Source organism: Lissotriton helveticus, chromosome 3_1, assembly GCF_964261635.1.
Source record: "Lissotriton helveticus chromosome 3_1, aLisHel1.1, whole genome shotgun sequence".
NCBI lineage: Eukaryota > Metazoa > Chordata > Amphibia > Caudata > Salamandridae > Lissotriton > Lissotriton helveticus.
Genome location: NC_136061.1, coordinates 1,844,006,857 through 1,844,020,677, shown reverse-complemented (window position 1 = coordinate 1,844,020,677; position 13,821 = coordinate 1,844,006,857).

Sequence of the window (13,821 nt, the reverse complement as noted above, 5' to 3'; positions counted from 1 at the left end):
CCCTCTCGTTTTTTCAGACAAATGCGAACCCAGGGGCATGGCCAAACCCATATATGGCAATTTCTTTCGGAGCTTCTCCACTCCATCATCTTTACCCCCCAAATCCTCCACCTTGTCAGTTTGCGCACTGGCCATCGTGACCTGCTTCCCCCCAGCAGCTGCCACCGGCTCCGCCCCAACATGGGCCCCCGTCCGCACAGACCCATCCCCCACCCCCACCGACCGGCAGGGCTTCTTCCTCCCTCCTTCCCCCCTTCAGTCCATGCGTCCCACCAAGCGCCCTCACCTGACAAGGTTGCAGGAGCGTCCATCTCCCGTCGCCGTGCGTCCGCCGGCTTCATGGTCCCCTTGTTGGCCCGACTGGCGCCATCTCGTGCCTCATGGGAAACACCGACCGTGGCAGATGCCACCTTAGCCCTGTCCACACACTCCGACTCGCGCAACTCACCCTCTTACAAATCATCCTCCTCATCCTCATAGTCCAACCACTCATCCTGAACATCCAGCGGCACCACTTCCGTAACCACTCTCTTAGCACCCTTCCCTTTCACTCCAGGCATAAACTCGCATTCCAGCATCGTTGGTGCCCGCTCCCTCGATGGAGGGCAGGCCGCCGCGGACCCCCCTGCTTCTTCGTCCCGGCGTTTGGAGGCCATTTTGCGCCCTGCCGGCCCACCCCGGCCTCTGCCAGCTGACCCCGCTGGCTTGTACCCACCCCCCCGAGCTGTTTGTGCTCGGGGAGGCCCCGGTGCCAACAGGTCCCTGATCCGTCAAGGCAGTCCCTGCACTGTCCACCCAGACCCACTGCCCACGCGTCCCAGGAGCCCCCCTGCCTCTACCCCCGTTTGCCCCCTTTCCACGCGCAGGCGCTAGGGCCCCATTGCCCTGTAGCACCCCGCCCGCCTTCGCCTCCCTGGCCTCGCATAAGCGCTGCCACTCCTGCTCATATTCAGCAATGACGCGACGCTGGTCGCGAGCCCTCTCCTCCTCGGTCATGCGCTCCCACCTGTCATACATGGACAACCGCCCAGACTCCCCCAGGCCTCCCCGCCCGGGCGCAGGTGCCGCAGCACCCCCCGCCCCACTCTGCTGCTGAGCCTTCAAGGGGCCTTTGCCCTTTGAACCCTGCTGCTTGACGACCCCTTTCCGGCCACCCGAAAGGTCGACCGGTTGCTCCAAGATGGTAAACTCCTTCTCCCCCCCAGACTCCCCCCCAGACACGGTGAGCGCAAAATCCTCACCAGCCGCCACCTCCCACTCACCCAGGTCCTCCCCCCCGCTGCCCTCACTGCTCTCATCGTACCCCACCAGTTGGCCCACGCTTCCCGACCCCCCGGCACGCAGTGCCAGCGGAGTCCCGACCGCCCGCCATCCTCACCGGAAACCGCCTCCTTGGCCTCGATCTTGGCCGGGAGGCTCAGCCGCCTCCCCCCTTTCTTGGCGCCTCCTGCAGTTTTTTGCCCCTAGCCTTCTTAGGCACGCCCTCCCGAGCCCCAACGGGCTCATCCATACACGCTGCGACAACTGCAGCCACCCCCGCCGACGCCGACCGGGGCGTGCGGGTCATCCCCACCCATGCCTGGTCCAGGACACCGGGTTGCAGGAGGTCCGTCCTCCCCGCCCGGCCAAGCACAAGTAGTGCAGCCCTAACCGCCTCTGCATCAGGTGTTGCCATACCTCCAACAGTGTTTTCTGACCGTCCGCGAGATGCGTGAGGTTTGGCATCCTCAATTCCAGTCCGTCCGCGAGATGCGTGAGGTTTGGCAACCCCGACCCGTCCGCGAGATGCGTGGGATTCCGAACCGCCGCGCGCCGCACCAGGACACCAGTTGGACAACCGCTGGAAAACTCGCCTAAATGACAGCCCACCTACCTACACCAGTAAACCTGCCTATTAGGTCGCTCTGGGGCACCAGAACACGACCAAAACCTCTAAATCACACACCACCTACAGCTCCGACTACAACTAACTTCTTTCCCTGAGGCACCGGGGACAGGAAGAGGAAGTCCTGCCCCTTCCTGTCCCCTTAAATAAACCTCCAAACCCCTCCCACCCCTGACCTAACCCCCTAACTACTTCCTGCATGTCATGCCTCGCGCGAACACCCCGGGGAAAAGACTGGTCTGCCGACCTGCTTTCCCCCGGGGGCCGCATTTTGCCAACCACGTTGTAATCGTCGAGAGCCACCCGGTCTTATGCCTAACTGCATGCCTCCATTAAGTTATTTCCTAACAGAGGCAGGCGTAGTTTACTGGACCTCCCTGCTGGACGTTACGGATTGGCAAGATTTTCTCTTCCTTTCACTGTGAAGTCACCGTCTTCAGGGACAGTACTACAGATTCGTCGATGCTGTTTATTTATTTATTTACTATAATTCTTTATAGCGTGGTGTACATTTTGTTCTGTTGTTGCAGCCAAGGTCTATTTAGAACTTGACTATATCTTCAAGGGGAAAATAGTTATACAGTATGATTTTTTGGGGGGAGGGAATTTGCATATCACTTTCAATAATTATCTGCACTCAAGTCATTACTGCTGTTTACCTTTTCTTTTTGGGAGCTAGAGTTTCGGGAGAGAGGTCGCTCACCAGTGTTCCAAAGTGTTACTTAGCGCTAATATCTGATACGATGTATATGTTGCTGTGTAGTTGTGTTATTTACTAATGTGCTAATGTGTTAATTATTTATTCTTGTTTCACTTTTCCTTAGCTCCTTGAAGTTATTATTTTTGCCCTGGCATGCGTTTGGATATGAGTGGATGTTAGTGCTTGATTGTCTTAATGTTTCCCACTTTTACGTGAATGTGGGTTCCTGCTGAATACCACTGCTTGTAGTGCACATTTCGTATAGTGAATGTTTTTTAAAATATTTTAGTTGCTGTTTTTATGCTGTGCATTATCCTTACACTTCTTTCGCACATCAGGGTTGCAGTAGGATGTTCTACGTTGCTTTGTGCTGGTACTTTCTTTGATATTCCTGTTTCATGCTTGATATTTTAATGTGCTTTAACCTTATATATTTCAGGTGTATTGATATAAGTGATGATTTGTACATTAGTGTGTTGATGATTCCCACTTTTAGGTGGTTTTGGGTTGGTGATGATTTTTTACCACCCATTGCGGTCTGGACCCGCATTACGCTTTATTTTTTCGGTTTTAAAGTGCATTGTAAATATGTTCTGTGTGGAGCGTATTTTTCACACATCACAACCCAATCTTCGGTTTGGGTGGAGTTTTGGATTGATTTTCTTGAGGTTCAGTGTGGAGTTCCCTTTCAATACCTCACAACCCAATTTCTGCTTGGGTGGAGTTTCTACTTGGTATGTTCATGTTCCGTGTGGAGTGCCCTTGCCACACATCACAGCCCAAATTTTCTGTTTGGGTGGGGTGTATTCTTGCTTTTCTTTTGGAACTTAATTCATCGTTATCTAGGTGGTGTTTCCTGTCGCGCCTTTTATTCTGGACCCTTCCTACCGCTTGTTGGCCTGGCCAGCCTGCTTATTTGGTTTTTGGGGTTTTGTTGGAGTCTTGGTGGCGTGGTAGTGTTGTGTTGCTTTGGCTTGGTTTTAAATGAGCGTTAATTTTGTTTTTTGTGTGAGAAAAGGAGAAGCGGTGAGTGATAGAGTTGCTGAATTGCGGTATTCTTTTACTTCTTTCAATCATTTATCTTTTTTGCTATTTTGGTTTACATGTATTCCTCCATCTGCATGTATTGATGTTGCCCCTCTCTTACATGTATTTCTTATTGCCATCTTGTACATGCATCTGTTTTATTGTAATTTTTTTGCTGTTGATTTTATTGGTATTAAGAAAGGGAGATGTTTTGTACCTGCTGCTCAGCCTGTGTTTCTGTGGAGTGGAATGTTGGTGTGAGAGCTGGATATGGAATGTTGGATGTGAGAGAGAGTGTCAGTTGGAGTAAGGGCTGAGCAGCAGGGAGGCTGCTCCTGGTAGGGTTCTTCTGTATAACATCTTAACCTGGAATTAATCTTCTTAAAGAAACGACGTGGAATGGACCTACTTATTTACATCAAGAGCGAATGAGAGGGAGGTCTTTGCTGTGGTCTGGGCACTGAAGAAGCTGAGACCATACTTGTTTGGGACTCACTTCCAGGTTCAGACAGACCACAGACCCCTCAGGTGGATCATGGAGATAAGGGGTGAACATTCCAAAATGTAAGGTGGTACATCTCCCTACAGGGAGTGAACTTTATGGTGGAACACCATCCTGGGTCAGACCACACCAATGCGGATGGTCTGTCCAGGTTCTTCCACCTTATAGATAAGAACTCTCAATGAGCTGGGTAGTTCTCCCCACTTTCATCTGGGGGACACATGTTGAATCTTTCAGCCTTCAGGTGGTCTTCCCTCCAGCATTTTGCCTTCTTCTACCATTTTGTACCTCCTTTTGCGAGCCATAGGACTAAAATGCATGTGCTCTCTCCTCTAAACATGGTAGCATTGCCTTATACCTAATTTGCATTTACAATTTATGTATTAGTCCCTAGTAAAGTGATACTCTAAGTGCCCAGGGTCTGTGGATCAAATGATTCGAGTGGGCCTGCGGCACAGATTGTGCCACCCCCTTAAGCAGGCCTTTAGGCATATTTCAGGCCTGCCATTGCAGAACCTGTATATGCAGTTTAAACTGCCCTTCCCCCCTGGCAAAATAAACCTTTGGTCAGGCCAAAACTTTCCTTTTTAATACATATAAGTCACCCATAGGGTAATAGGGTAGGCATTGTACAACCCAGAGGATAGGGTGCAATGTATTTAGAGTGCAGGATATGTACTTTTACACTTTACATGTCCTTGTAGTAAAAAAACTCTTATAATAATTTTTTACTACTGATAGGCTTATATCTCCCATGGGATAACAATGGGATTCCCTTATTACATTTTATAAGTGTAATTTCAGAATGAAAATATGTAACTGGTTCAAGTTTTGTATCTCCGGAATCCTAATTTAAAATCCTAATTCATGGTGAAGTCAAATTTTAAATTACAGGTCAGAAAATACCACTTTTGGAAAGTTGTCATTATCTTGCCGTAGCCATTTGGTGCCTGAATCATTCTGATGCAGTTTCAACCTTCCCAGAAGGTGTGGGTTATGGAGCAGTGGAGCCCAAAGCTCTCCAGGAGCACTGGACAGGCCATATGAGGTGAAGGAGCAGAAGGGAGGATCCACCTAGTTAGTGGATCTCAAACCCCCTAGAAATCCCTTTAGGGCTCTTTATCTGAACAGCCTTCAACAACACTTTGAGAGCTTGCTCCTGATGACAGATGAGGGAGTGGAAGAGGAGAGGGAGCTCCTCTCTGAACTCCAGTCTGCCCAGGACCATGATGGGTTAGTGGAGGGTATCAACCTCTCCCGTATTCTGACCCCAGAATAGTAGAGTATCTGTTGACAGTTACTGGGGCAATTTGCCTCTCTGTTCTCCCTCACCCCTGGACTCGCACAACTGTGTGCACATGACATAGACACTGGAGATAGTCCACATGTACGATTTACAGGTTTTCAGACAAGGTGAGGGCAATAATCAAGGAGGAGGTCTCCAAGATGCGGATGTTAGGGCTGATTAAACTCTCCAACAGTCCCTGATCACGCCACGTAATACTGGTACCCAAGACTGCTTCAGAACTTAGATTATGCATGGACTATAGTGGTCTCAATTCTGTTGTGAAGACTGATCACAATCCACCCCCAAGATGATACGCTCATATAAAGGTTGGGCACTGCCAAAATTCTCAGTACTGGCCGATCGCTCTGACAGAAGGGGCAAAGAGAGGTCTGCATTCTAAACCTCAAAGGGCCATTTCCAGTTAAGGGTATGAAGAATACCCCAGTCACCTTTCAGAGGTTGGCTAACAGGGTCCTAGCTGGGATGGAGGCATTCTGTGCCTCCTACCTGGATGACATAGTTGTCAACAGCTCCAGAAGGGAGGAGCACCTCTAACACATCCAGAAGGTGCTTAAGGCCCTGCAGCAGGAAGGCCTGAATATCAAGACCAGTAAGTACCAGATAGGACAGGGCTCCGTGGTTTATCTATGCCAAATGGTGGGCAATGGCATGGTGCAGTCCCTCCAGGCCCAGATTGAGATTATGCTAGCCTGGCAACCCCCTAAAACACAGACTGAGGTGAGGGCCATTTTCAGGCCTCACAGGATACTGTAGGTAGTTTGTTAAGTGATGTGGCACGATTGTTGCCCCCTCGACATAGCTGACTTCAAAGAAGAAGCCTAGACAAGTGATCTGGACAGAGGTCTGTCAGAAAGCCCTTAAGCCCCCAATACCCTCAAGCACCCATACTTAAAGCATCTGAGATCATAGTACAGACAGATGCTTCAGACCATGGCATCGGGTGGTCTTACCTCAGGTAAATGAGGAGGGCCTAGACCAACTGGTAGTCTTCATTATCAGGAGGTTACTTCCACAGTAACAGAGGTGGAGTGCATTTGAAAAGGAGCCCTTTGTTGTGGCTTGGGCACTGAAGAAGCTGAGACAATACCTGTTTGGGTTCCGACAGACCACAGACCCCTTAGATGGTTCATGCAAATGAGGGGTGGATATCATAATCTGTTGAGATGGTTCATCTCCCTACAGGTAATGAACTTTATGGTGAAACCTAGTCCTTGGCCAGACTACACCAATGAAGATAATCTATCCAGGTTCTTATGCTTTAGTGATAAGTACTTACAAGGGGTTGGGTACTTCTCCCCACTTTCAGTAGGAGGGATACATGTTAGACCTGTCAGCCAAAGGGTGGTCTTTCTCCAAACATTTTGCCTTCCTTCTCCATTTTTGTGTTGATCTCCATTTTGCTGGATTTAGTACTCTGTGTACTTTACCACTGCTAATCAGTGCTAAAGTACTTGCACTTTCCCCACTAAACATGGCAATAATGGAATTTTCCCAATTGGCACATTTAATTTACTTAAAGGTCCTTAGTAAAGTGCCACTACATGTACGCAGGGGCTGTAAATTAAAAGCTACCAGTGTACCTGCAGCACTGGAAGGGCCACCCACTTGAGTAGCCCTTTAAACTTACCTCAGGCCTGCCATTGTAAAGCTTGTGAGTTCTGTTTTAAACTGCCATTTCGACCAGGCAAAATAAACCTTTTGCCAGGCCCAAGCCTTCTGTTTTAAAGCTTAAGTCACTCCTAGAATAGGCCAAAGATAGCCCAGAATGCAGGGTGTGATGTACTTAACAAGTAGTACATGTACATTTAAGCTTTACAAGTCTTAAATTCATTTTTCACTACTGCAAGGACTATCGCTCCTATAGAATTGTTGTCATTTTGGTCTTGTTTTATTTATAAAATTAAGCTCTATTTTTCTTACCTGGTGCGGGATATTGTTGTGTTGTGTTTTCACTATTGTACTGTTTGAAGTGTTGCACAAAAATACTTTACACATTACCTCTAAGTAAAGCCTGACTGCTATGTGTCAAGCTACCAGGGGGTTGGGCACAGTTTAATTTAGGGTTTGTTGGTGCCTTACGCTGACATGGATTGTAGTGGTAGCTTGACCAGGTCTCATATCCCAGTTAACCAACAACCCAATTTCTTTCCCCTTCCTTCTTCTGATTTTCACTAGTGATGCGATTATGCATTTTGCGGCTGCAGTCTACATACCCTGTTGCAGACTTTGGGTAGAAAAGGATTACATTTGTACATAGATAACTTGTTTGTTGAGTTCCCTTGTTCTTTCTAGGTGTGTGTCCTGACTGCCTAATGAAATATTCAGCGTGGTGTCAGATTCCATTGTGTGTGCATTGTTCATTGCTATTTAAAAGGCAGGTGGGGCAGGTAACATGTTCACCCCACTCCTCCTGCCATCATACTCCACACCTCTCAAACACCCAGCCCATATTTCACACTGTGCTGAATAAAATACTTTCCAACCGAAAAGGTTCTCCCAGGCCTTTGAACGTTAATACTGCACAGGGTAAAGTGTTATCATGGTGGAATTTTGTGAATTAGAAAAGATAATTCAAATGTTTAATTAGAGAACATGTGCCATTGTTATAGAAAAAAGTGGAATAAGCATTTTCTTACATTCCCATACATGATTTTAAGCATCACTTTCTTTATTAAAGTTAACTAGTGATAGTGTATGTGAGTGCTAGTCATAAATTAAGGCAAACAATTAATAGATTATATGAAGTTGTCTAACATGTTTACACATTAAATGTGCATGTTTTAAATGTAATATACCATGTTACTTGCCCTGCAGTCTGTTGCAAAGAGCTATACAATTGCCTGTACTGATACCTTATTCGTGCTCATTCATTTTTGAGGGGCCATATTGAAAGTACAACAACGTGTGCCACAGACCACTTTTTTAGTCAAAAATGAATCATTTTCTTTATTTCAATTTGTTTTTCACATCTAAAAAATAAACATTCTACAATTTGTCAAATCATTACACATTGCACCTCAAAAACACCTTCTAGTCAAAATACATTCTCAGACTCCTCAAACATTCCTCCCACTTCATCCCATTTCATACACACTCATATTCTGTTCTGACTCACTCACCACATCACCAGCATTCACCCTATACAGATTGATTTCTCTTTTAGAGCCGTTCAACTAAATGCCATAGAAAAAGAGTTATCACAGAAATATACTGTGTCAAACAAATTCAACTTTGTACACAATTCTTATGGCCAGAAATAAGCAGGTCTATGCTTTTCAAACCCGTTCAATTTGTGGAGTTCTCATCAGGACCTAAAAGCTTAACCTTGTCTAGACTATCCAATCTAACAGGCTCAGAGCTATGGCATTGATGTCTCTCAAGACACTCCTCTCGTTAGAATCACCAGTTCTCATCAGAGAATTCTTGGGCGGTGGGATCGTGTCGACTCAACTTGTTCTCGTTTGTTTGATTTGTGATAGATCTTGGGGGCGAGCATTGTTCGTTGTGGGGCAAGTCTCCGAGTGCCACTGTGGTTTCTACTGTACAGTCTGTAGGGCATCCCTTGGATGTGTATTATAGGTTTTCAAAAAGGTAAGTTTACACTTGAAATGTTGATCCAGCGGAGTTCCTCACAACCATAATGCATTATATATTTTTTTTCTGGCACAATAAAAGAGTCATGATACAAGTCATCAGATTTGTGTCAGAAAAGTACACAGAAAATTTGAAGAAAACAGTGCAATAAAAACTTTCAGTATTTTTGTTTCTCTTATAAGCATCTTTCCCAGCTACAGAAGAAGACATTGGCCTAAAAGATTGAGAACAGGGCATCTGCTGGGAGTCACAAGGTGCCACTACTGAGACAAAAGAACCCAGAGGCACTGCGGGTGACCGGCTGGAGAGGAAGTTACAACATCTTCAGAATCGGAGGTCCCCACATTGGACCTGCCCCAAGTAATGGGACCCTAGACCATTTACAGGACTTACCACCTTGTCCACCATCACCAGATTCATCAGCACCCTCTCTCCTGCTCCCCCTATTGTAGGCCAACATTATTCCCCCAAAATGACTGGGATCTCCTTCACTCCAGGCATCTCAGCTCCGGCCCTGTCCAGCCACCTGTGCTCACTGACGAGGGTATTGATCTTTTATGAAGATTCTCTTTAGAGCAGAATGCATTATTGAATGCCATATAGGGAATAAGCCAACAAATCACCCAGTTAGTAGCATTCTTGAATGTCATACCTTGTAATGTGTCTGCAATACAAAGTGGGTGGGGCTGGATCAGAGCCCCCTCAGACAGCACTCCCTCCCACTCACATACACCTGCTTCGTCCACCTCTGAACCCTTCCTAGTCCCAAACCTAACCCCAACCACCATTCTCCCACTAACTTCCTCTCTGCACATAACACCAACCCCAGATACCAGCATTACACCCACATCCCCCACACACAAAGAAAACTGCAATCAGTCACCCGTAGCAGCAGCCACCCATCAGAAACACACACAAACACAAAACAAAACACTGCAACACAAAATAAAGCACATGGCCACAGACATCAGCAACACACAAACCGATTCATAGACACCCATGCAACCACCATAAATCACAACCATTATAGTCACCATCATCACAGATACCAGAAACACACATACACACTCACCCACACCCCAACAGCCACCTATAACATACTCTCACCCTCTACCAAGTACCCACTCAAAACCACTCCCTCACCCATTCAATCAAACCCCCCTTCACCCAAAAACACACCTATAATAGCACATCACCCGGCACCCCTAAAAAGCATCCTCTACCATGTCAAAACACCCACTGAAACCTTTACCGTCACCCATACCCAAACCACCACCTCACCTTAAGCCAGTACAACAAACACACACACACCCTAATACTAACATTTACAATGCTTGCAAAGCACCACACACATCCCAACACCCAAACCTTCCACACACTCATCTCTCCCACCCAATCTCTCTTCACATGTTCCTCACAGGCACACCCAAAACCCTGAAAGAAAGATGAACCCCAACACTAATTTCCTTGAGGTATATATTATATATATATATATATATATATATATATATATATATATATATATATTCACAGAAAAAACCATAGGTTATAGACCATATATAGTTAGGAATTAGCATTTACAAAACCTTGAAAATTCACTGAAAAAACCATAGGTTATAGACCATATATAGTTAGGAATTAGCATTTAGAAAACCTTATTTTACTCACACAAAACCATTGAAATTCCATATATAGTTAGTTGCACTAACTATATATCGCGCACCCGCAATCCACTGCTGATGATGTCACATATTACATCATTCATGACATGGTCAGTGACATCACTGATGACATCACTGATGACATCTCAAATGACATCACTGATGACATCACTGATGACATCTCATTTGACATCATTCTTGTGCTAATACGATAAACCTCTTCAGACTCTAATATAACCTTAGATACACTCAGTGTATACAGACACTCACACACTGTCACTCATCCATGGAGTTACTCACACACCTAGTCAGTCATGCAAAGAAACAATCTCACCTCCATTTCCTCAACTATACAGTTATACACACCTTACTTATTCAAACATATACTAACACATATTTACTCTCTTATACAATCCCTGATACAAGTTCACAATGATCCATACAGCCACTCACACATTCAGTGGCTCTCATGCACAGTTATTTATATATGCCAACTCTCACATGTACTGTGTTTTACATATATACTTACTATGACATGTAGCATTGAGATATCCATTCACTCATCAATACACTCATGCACACAGTCAACCGCCCATGTAGCTTTTTCCACATGCACTCTTGAACTCATACACCTAGTGAATCAACTGCTCACACATCTATGCACAGAGTCACACACCTCCCAGCCACCCCCACACAAACTCAATCTCCCATAGAAATACTTGGGCAACCAATTAATAACACATATAGCCTCTCGTATAGCTAATGATCAACACATGCAGCAGTTTACATCACAACAGACATAATGATGCACAAATTAAGACAGTTTAGTCACTAACCCATGCATTCAGTGAGACACATTTAATCACTCACTCATACAGTCAGTCACGCACCTACTAAATCCTTCATCCAGACACTTATACATCCACTCATTCTTCAATATCTAAGACATATTTTAACTTTACAGAAACATACAGTCACTGGATGTTGTCATCAGTGATGTCATTTGAGATGTCATCAGTGATGTCATCAGTGATGTCACTGACCATGTCATGAATGATGTAATATGTGACATCATCAGCAGTGGATTGCGGGTGCGCGATATATAGTTAGTGCAACTAACTATATATGGAATTTCAATGGTTTTGTGTGAGTAAAATAAGGTTTTCTAAATGCTAATTCCTAACTATATATGGTCTATAACCTATGGTTTTTTCAGTGAATTTTCAAGGTTTTGTAAATGCTAATTCCTAACTATATATGGTCTATAACCTATGGTTTTTTCTGTGAATTTCATTGGTTTTTTAACAGCTAATATCTGTAGCTGTAAAATGTATTCTTCTTTAAATCCAAAAATATATTTTATATGTTTATGAATAATTTTTTTTTTAAATATTTTTTTTTCTTCGTTCCCGCTTCGCGAATCGGGAAGCTTCCCGTTAGCTGACCTTGATGCCGCGAAATAGACCGCGAGCCGGTAAACGTTTCTTTACCGCAAGTGCCGCGTTAGAAAACAACATCGTGACGCCTCCCGTCCGCATGACGTTCCACGTTGTCGCGTGATACGTCATATGACGTGCTACGTTAGCGAACTGGTACGCGAAGCGAGTGCCAAAGCGCAGGTTTCTGGAAGCAAACCGGGAGGCCCTGCAAAGCGCTTAACGTAAACACAGCAAGTCATGTGACTTGGTAATAACACTTTTCATTGGTTCATTTCACTTTTGGTTTCCTAATGATGTAAGACTAGGTCATATAATCTAAAATGAACACTTTTGATTGGTTGAGAACTCTTGTTTTTCCCAAATGATGAAAATCCCTCCTTCTTTCCTCACTCTGACTTTCATCATTGTGAGAGAAAGACCCTTTGTGATCACTGAGCAATGGCTTCTTTAGTAGCTTCAGCTGGTGCTTCCCCACCACCTCCACCACCTCCAAGGAAGAGAGGACCACCTGCTCAAGTTGTAATTCAACAAGAAGAAGAAGAAGAGGAACAGGAGGACGAGCACGAAGAGAGGCAGTTTTTGCCTGAGCAGCCCAAGACGTCTCACCGGAAAGAAAACTTCATTTGGCAATTTTTTAAAATTCCCAAAGGTCAGAAAAAAGTAAATGCAAGATACGTAACTTGCCTTATATGTCAAGATAGACTGTCCAGAGGGACCGACAAAAAATACAGTTTCGGAAACTACACAATGCATCGCCATATGACTAGGTGGCATCCTAACAACTACAGTGCTGCACAGTTTCGGAACGACCTAGATAATCTCCCTATTATGGCCAGAAGATCTGTTGTACCGGAAGTAACGGGACCAGAGGGCAGGGAGATGGTGCCAAATATACAAATGAGATTTGGTGAAGTAAAACACACCTGCGTATTTTGCGATGGATTCATTTCCTACGGAGAAAGAAGCATCACTCTGATCAACAGAGCTATTGACTATCATATGCAAGTTTGTCCGAAACGCCCAAAATAATAAATACTTCTTTTTTTTGTTTTGTTGCTCCTGTTGAGCCCTTTACAATGAATCGTTTTCATTGCCCCCTCCAAGAAAAACCCAAAAAAATATAAAACTGTTCCGAAAAATTCAAAAACATTAAAAAAATGTTCAGAAAAATAAAAAAAAAAGTTCTTTTCAGAACTACCTCCCCGTTATTAAAAAATTGGTACAATATTTGGAACTGTGCCAACCTCTATTTCTCTTAGTTCGCTTCCTAGTTCGCTCGCTGGTACGCGAACTGGAAGCGAACCAAAAACAGTAAGTATAAGGGAAGGAAACACACACTTATGTTAAAAGAAAGACAGCTATAGGGGAGTAAACTAGAGATACTATTACCCATAATCCACTACTGATGATGTCACATATTACATCATTCATGACATGCTCAGTGACATCATCAGCAGAGGATTGCGGGTTTTTTGGCAACATGCCTTATCCACGGTTTAATAACGCTGCCTTTTGCTTTATATAAGTTTTCAAATTGTATGAAATATATACCAATAGGTCTTTATGAACCTTTAGGTAGTGCTTTTGTTCATGAGGTCTGGTCGCTTCCATACACATACAGATGTTTCAAAGATGATCAAGAAGTTTATCTGAATGGAGAGGAATGCACTGAGACGCCAGATCATTCACTAATGTGTAGGCACAT